The sequence below is a fragment of the Bacillus rossius genome, chromosome 5, assembly GCF_032445375.1.
Source record: "Bacillus rossius redtenbacheri isolate Brsri chromosome 5, Brsri_v3, whole genome shotgun sequence".
Classification (NCBI taxonomy): Eukaryota; Metazoa; Arthropoda; class Insecta; order Phasmatodea; family Bacillidae; genus Bacillus; species Bacillus rossius.
The window spans coordinates 84,241,717-84,249,836 of record NC_086333.1 but is presented as its reverse complement, the minus strand read 5'-3'; positions in this window follow the sequence as shown (position 1 = coordinate 84,249,836).

The following is an 8,120-nucleotide window of genomic DNA, read 5'->3' as shown; positions in this document are numbered from 1 at the left end:
GGCGCGGCAGGGCGCGCGAATTTAAGCGCAAGTGAGTGGTGACTCGGGGCTCACTCAGGCGGAGGCTATGCGTCTCACCTGTGGTCACGAGTTGTTAGTTCGTTCGTGATGTAGGAATTCAAGCTTTCGGGCGGAAGCTATGGTCGACGCCAGAGGCCACGAGTCGTTTAATTTAAGTTAGGTCATAATGTAGTCATCTTCAAGCTTTCGGGCGGAGGCAATGGCCCTCGTCACTAGTCGTTTAGTTATAATTTTTAAAATGTAATGTTCGTTCGGATTTTAAGGGCAGGAGAGGCCCCTACGTTAGTTTTAAGTAATCGATCAAGAAAGGCTTTTCGGAAAATGTGAGTATGGACTTATCTTTGTTTTAATTTTAAGTATTAATTATGATTTGAGGTATTCGGAAGGACTAGGGAAGTGTTTAGTGAAGTTCTCTCATTCTCTCTCTTGTAAGGTCGTTCAATCGTTAAGGAAGTAAAGAGATTATTGTTTTAAATTGTAATCCCGCTATTTAAATGTTCTTTAAAATGATGTTGAGTATTTGACTTTAAGAATAAAATAATTTTAATTAAGTATTATGTTATTTTGCAAAATCTCCTTAGTTCAGCTCTCACCAGACATCCTGTACGGGATGACGAACCTATGATCCTAGGTACAGTAAAGTATTTTATGAAGTTAAGACTAGTTGATGCCAAGCGAGTTGTTTCTATGTAAAGAGCTACGATTCTCGCCCCCCCCTCTGAAGGTGGATCGTGACAGAAATGGCGGTGGCACCGGCTAGGTGCACGTGACAATATAAACAGATGTTGACGAAATATTTAGAGAACAAATTAAAATTTTTACTTTAATGTTCAAATATTAACCATTACAATTGATTCAACCATAACTAATTTAAAGTAATTAAAAATTAAGCATAGACTTTCATAAAAAGGAAAGTGATCAAACATACAGCAAATAGTATAAAAAAATAGGTGCAACTACATTAAAACCAGTCACACGCACATTCACACGCAGATTCAAGCAGTAGGGTAGCGGCGTGCAAGATGTAGCGAGTATGTGAGTACCTAAGACTTCCTCGTAACTTCCATCGAGGTGGCCTTACACAGGCTGCAGGGGTGTCGATGCGTGGTTATGTTCCGACAAAGAGCTGGGTGCAGTCAGGGAGTATTGTCCCAGAGGCGGCGGGGCGAGGCGCAGGCAGTCAGTGGAAGAGACAGTCCTGGCGCCTGTCCTGGGCTTCCCACCTGTGGCGCCACTGCCCCCTCCCCTCCCCCCTGCACCTGGTCTGTCAGGAGCCTAGTTGTAGGGGAGACGTGCTGATCCGCGCCTCTTTAATGCTACTGTACTGCACAACATTTCTGAACTACAGTATTTTAATTAACAGTTAAAAACAAATGTTTTATGAAGACTTATTCAGATTAAAAAAAAAATTAAATGGCTTTTACAAGTGCTATCATTTACACCCACCTTTAAATCCTCTTTTAATAAACGGGAAAAAATTGTACAGTCATATAATTATTTTAGTTTCATTTAGATATGTGACCCTCCCTTTATGCCGGTCCTAATGTGTTGCCGCTCTAGGTGATCGCCTGACCCACCTAGTGTCTGCTGCCTAGATGGTCACCTGACCCTCCTAGTGTCTGCTGCCTAGATGGTCACCTGACCCACCTAGTATCTGCTGCCTAGATGGTCACCTGGCCCACCTAGTGTCTGCTGCCTAGATGGTCACCTGACCCACCTAGTATCTGCTGCCTAGATGGTCACCTGGCCCACCTAGTGTCTGCTGCCTAGATGGTCACCTGGCCCACCTAGTGTCTGCTGCCTAGATGGTCACCTGACCCACCTAGTATCTGCTGCCTAGATGGTCACCTGGCCCACCTAGTGTCTGCTGCCTAGATGGTCACCTGACCCACCTAGTGTCTGCTGCCTAGATGGTCACCTGGCCCACCTAGTGTCTGCTGCCTAGATGGTCACCTGACCCACCTAGTGTCTGCTGCCTAGATGGTCACCTGGCCCACCTAGTGTGTGCTGCCTAGATGGTCACCTGACCCACCTAGTGTCTGCTGCCTAGATGGTCACCTGACCCACCTAGTGTGTGCTGCCTAGATGGTCACCTGACCCACCTAGTGTCTGCTGCCTAGATGGTCACCTGACCCACCTAGTGTCTGCTGCCTAGATGGTCACCTGACCCACCTAGTGTCTGCTGCCTAGATGGTCACCTGACCCACCTAGTGTCTGCTGCCTAGATGGTCACCTGACCCACCTAGTGTCTGCTGCCTAGATGGTCACCTGACCCACCTAGTGTCTGCTGCCTAGATGGTCACCTGACCCACCTAGTGTCTGCTGCCTAGATGGTCACCTGACCCACCTAGTGTGCCAGGCAGGTCTCTCCCAGGACTGCACTTCAGGGGGAGTGTGGTGGTGATTCTCTGTCACGAGTACCAACACATGCATTTGAACCTGAATTACAGAAGACTTTATTCTTTTATTGTAATGAAAAACTAAACTTTTCTTAGCGTGATTTTAGGTGACAATGATGGCTTGATTCACAGTTATCTGTAACGAGAATGTTAAATACGTGACGGGTTTAAGAATATTATATTTATCGTTTCTAAATAAAGTTTTGTGCTATATATTTGGTTACGGGTTCTTAAAATTCTACAGCCTTATATTGTAAAATTAACAAATTTCATCTAGTTAACTAATGAAGACAAAACTATTCGCAGCTGGTTTGGTACTAGAAATTAATATCAAAAATGTTCGTCGCAATGCGTGTCTCTCTCTCTCTCTCTCTCTCTCTCTCTCTCTCTCTCTCTCTCTATACTGCTCCATCTGCCTGCGGCACAAAGCAGCCTCAGTTTGCCGCTGGTTGTCAGTTCAGTGACTGGAGAGGATTGTGGGTCACACTATTAACCCCCCCCCCCTCCCTCGTCCAGTGGCTGTCTGTCTGCTCCTGAGCCAGGCTGACTGCGGGCTGCAGTGATGTCCACCCTCTAACACCATTCACCTGCACGAGATAACTAGCAACAAATAACTCAACGGAGGTTTGCAATCCCACTAACTGCAGTGACTACAGTTGTCTGACTCTGTACTCTTGTTAGCAGCCTTCTTCGCTCCTCCGTCATCGAGCTCCCCGCTCGTGAGCGACTCTCTTTGCCTTGAGCCTTAACCGACTCTGCCGGCTGGGGAAACATTTCACTTGAAAACTGTTTTGCATTTCTAAAAATACGTTATTGCTAAGATATTGTTGTTTGGAACCGTATTCCACACTCAGAAACGTGAAATATTATTTTATTAAAGTTAAGTTGCACCTTAACATATCTAACTTTAAAATTAAAATTGATTTAATAAATATATCCTTGAAACAATATTACCATCCTGCGCAATTCTGCTCGCAAATTTGTGGTCATTTCATTTTCTGGTCGTCACTACTATTGAAGCGAATCTCCTGTGCATGTATCCCTATAGCTCTCTGTACATTGTTGTCGAGCTGCAGACGGCCACTGCTAGATGTCGTCCAGCGACACCTGCGAGGAAACGTGGTGGCATTGCAGGAAAAGCCTTCAGACAGCGCAGCGCGGCGGCCGGAATACACAACTACTTGGCACGTCACACGGACGAAACATGACGTCAGTGCACAATGTTCCCTGGCTGGTCTCCCACACCATGCCGACTGTTTTCTTTTTATTAAAAATATAAAAAATACTTTTTCATATTTTTTAAAAAAAATTGAATGTTTTCTCATAATAATTGCGGATTTTCAAAATGCGGACCGTGTTGTCATAATTTAAGAAGGACGGATTTTTTTTTTAAATTTAACTATAGCTTTTAATAATTTAAAATAGTTTTGCATTTTTTTTATTAAAATATATACGGATTTTCAGAATGGTGGCCTTGAGGAAAATTGCAACGGTAACATTACAGGTCAAAATGGTGGCCATGACATCCTACTTGTAGAGGTCACGACCTCGGAGGTTAGGGCGACTTGTCGATGGGGAATTTAGGCCGCTTTGGGGACATTTTTTGTAAACTAATATGGGAAATGTTTTTCTCAAAACGGAATTTTTTTTCCCCCTCGAAATAAGAAACTTTTAATTAATTTTTTTTTTAATTATTGGCGGAATTTTTCTCTTTCAAAACTGAAAAATTTTGCTAATTTTGTCGAAATTTTAGCTCATTTTGAGTCTTTATTAGAAAATTTTTATGGTCCAGGTATTCTATAATGGCCGTCGTGACGTCACAATCCAAGATGGAGGTTGGCACCAGGCAGCACACTTCTACTCCTGGGCCAGTATGCCCTTGTATATACCAAAGTTTACTCTGGCAATAGGCAGTTGACCGAAAGGCACTAGACCGAAGGTCGTTTCTCCGAAATTTCAGTCTACTGACTTTCGGTGTAGTGCTTGCTACCCGTCCATGCCTTAAACCGAGGAACACGTGACTCAGTGACTAAGGCTCGACAAAACACGGCCTTCAAGTCGCTGAACACTCCACATTCCCAACACTCTGAATAATTGAATAGGAATGGATTGAACTATTTACAAAGAAAATATTTTGGGATGAATATATATATATATATATATACACACACACACACACACACACACACTCACTAATTTTCAGCAGATGGCACTTCGTATGTCGCACATGAATTGTGTTAAAAAAACTGGGCAGTATTTTACTCATAGCATTGTAACTCGTTTCCAGATATCTGCCTCGCACGACACGCAGCAGTGGAGATGACTATCTCCGAGGATCTGTGACTCAGCAGCTACACGCCCGCTGATTCAGGGTGGTGTGCACAAACACTCATCACTCACCGCACCGCTGTGTCAGCTGGGAGCAGATAAGCCCTTTCAAACAACCGCCCGTAGCGGGAGCAGGTCCACCGACCACACTCTGACGTCACGACCAGCCTCCTGTTGCCACCGGCTCTCTCATTGGCCGCTTCGCGCCGTCCGGGCGTGGCCCAGTGTGTGTGTGTGTGTGTGTGTTCCCCAGGGACTCCGTCAGGCAATCTGCAGATTAGCTCAGCGGGTGGTCCTGTGAAGTTTGGTAACGATCAAATAAACAGAATTATTTTTTACAACTTTTGTCATTCATTTTTCAATAAAAAGTTTGTCAATTGTTTCATCTTTCTTCTTCTATGGTGGGTGGGCAGTGCAGCCACTCACCACCAGGGGCGCCTGCGTCTCTGGTCATGAAATCCAGACTTGGGTAAATATACAAAGCGGACCACGAGTCCAAGCGCCCAACCCCCCGCATGGTAGACTCTTCTATAGTCTGTCCAACTCTTCAAGCCAGACCATCCTCTTCTCCTGTATTCTCCTGCACTTGATGCACTCCGCATGACAGTGCCCAGGGGTTTCCCTGTGTCTATGCAGGTTCTATCTGGGTCCCACCTATAGTGAGGGGAGTTAGTCATGGCATCAATCGCTGCCATGGCTGGCCAATCCCCTCATAGCACGCGATGAGTGTAACCCTTCCCTGCATGGCTAATCCCAGCATGACTAGGCGTATAGGCTTCGGCCCTCCCTAACCCGGACCCCTTCCAAATACACTTAATATTAGTTAGGTTAGGAAACAATTGCACCGTGATTGGCCGAGGGCTCATAGCTCAGCCAACCACAGAGCAATGCGGTGGTCGGTGAGCGAGCACCATTTCAGGGCGTTTAAATTATTGTATCTCGTCGGGGTCGTATTGCCGAGAGATGAAACAAGTGGGTTTGCCATAAATGTTTTCCGTGGATTGGTCACGGACATGACCGCAGATCGTGCCGGGGAGTTGGCAGCAGTGTCCTGGCGAGGTGCTGCCAACACCCCGGCACACGCGCGGCGCCAGGAGTGCCAACTGTCGCCGCAGATCGGTCAAGGACAAGCCACCGCCTGACTCACGTCGCAGCCGCTGTTTGTTTTGAGTGCGGGGTCGGCCGACCCTAACCTCACTCTTGAGGGCACGATAGAAGACTTCATTGATTCGTTCTTTGAATGAATTCTTGTGATGGGGAGTAACGGGACTTGAAATGTTTTTTTTTTTTACGTGATAACGTCTTATAAATCGATGAACGCCGACTGCACGCACGAAAAAAATGTCACGTTCCGCCTGAGCCGAGCGTGCAAGAACCGGCCAACCACCGTGCGAGAAAATCTTCTATAATATCAAACAGGTTAAGGCGGGCTTTTTAACTAATTGTTCGTGATGATATTTAAACAAATTATTTAAACTAAATTTGCAATAACTGTAAATAATATTTGAAAATTTAAAATTATGCAATTTTTCATCAATGTTTTATTATGACGTTACCACGTAAAATTATCGTCTGTAAACCGACTCTACAGATAAACCCCCCCCCCCTTTTTTTTTATATACGCTGTACTGTATCTCATAAGTAATCACAATAACCTACAAAATAGTGAATACGCAAACACTCTGAAAACAAGCCAAAATCATCCTTATTCAAAAGTTGAATGTATAGACAGCACAGAGAATTCCGAGAAGGAATTATAACAATATTACAACACAGGCAAACACAGTAAGTTGACAATGACACAGTTTCAACAAGATTAGTACATAGAGACAAAAAATGACCTGTGACAACACAGCCACAAAAAACGAGCCCAGCATGATATCACACGTACTTGACATATTGTGGGCAACACAACACAGACAAACACAGTCCTTTAAAAAAAAAGGCACTTACGACGTTTCGGGAACTGACATCTGCTCTCATCATCAGGCACAGAGGTTTCTTATGACATAAAGTGTAACCATCCATGGCGTATGTCAAACAAAATAAAACATTTTAAATCATGGATGTGTCCATTTGAAGGCTTACTCTATGGTTGTTTATTGTTACATACTAAGACTAAGGCCATGTCAGAATAAGAGTACGCCGTTGCGTACTTATGAACATGTTTTCTTCACCTGTCCTTGCAATGAGTTAGGTATTTGTCCTCTTCGCACGGAATTAACCAGTCCGACAGGTTGTTTACATTATTTCTTCAACAAATACAATTATTGAAAAAAAATTATTTAACTGAAATTTGCGGCATTTTACTTTATGATAATATCTTTGTTTCTTGATTACGTTCGGAATGTGTGCATTTATTTGTAAAAAATTCCTTATATACATGTTGAAATATTAATTATTTTTATTGAATTAATACAGAATCTCCAATACCACAGTGAAAATAATTTTTCATGTCTTTAATTTTCTTAAATGTTATAACAAAATAATAAACAAACTTTTTCTTTCGATATTGTGACGTTTCTTCAACTCTGTAGTTTACTTTTATATCCAGTTCCAGTTCGTACAGCCCTTGTGTTGTCACTTCCGGGACAAGTACGTGTAAGTATATACTCCAGGCGAATTTGGACACAGCCTGAATAGTTCTGTAACAAGTTATACCACATAACCCAGAGATATGGCTGACATGCAGCAGTTAATCGAGAATCTCTTTATCCTGGAAAGAACTTTCTTGTTTTTAAACGGAGATAGAATATTGTTGTGTAATAACAAATGTATGTGAAGTCAATAAACTATAGACATATTTCAATAGCATGTCACGTTAACACACACAGAGTCATTGCAGGAATGCGCAGTATTGCAGAGGCGCTGCTGTCAATAACATAGTGCGGTCTTGGAAGAGCAGTCAAGTTCTTCGCAAGTGTTCTTCCTGACATACGTTTCCCCTTAGAGTAGGCCTATGACATGCAACAATTCTGTGTCAAACGTATTTTGCTTATAACACCAAGCCAGTCTATTAATACCCATGATTCAGAGAACTAGATTTTTTTTTCATGTCAACACAATTTACGTAATGCAGCAGTCTCTTGGCGCCAAACTTGTATTCATTAGGAACGTGATGTCTGCGCTTATCGGCCAGCAGCTCGCGAGAAGATAAGACCCTGGACCACGTCTCTCCACAGCAGCTTCAGAAGAGAGCGGCGCAAGTCTTTGGCTGAACAGCTTCAAGGTAAGTATTACAAACTATACACACGTCACTATCAAAGGATGTCTAGTTGAAAAGTACGCTATTACTAGAGACCGGAAAAATTCACGGGTACAATAACCTCCAGGATAGACTCCAATATCCTCTACACACTCTGGCAAATGCCA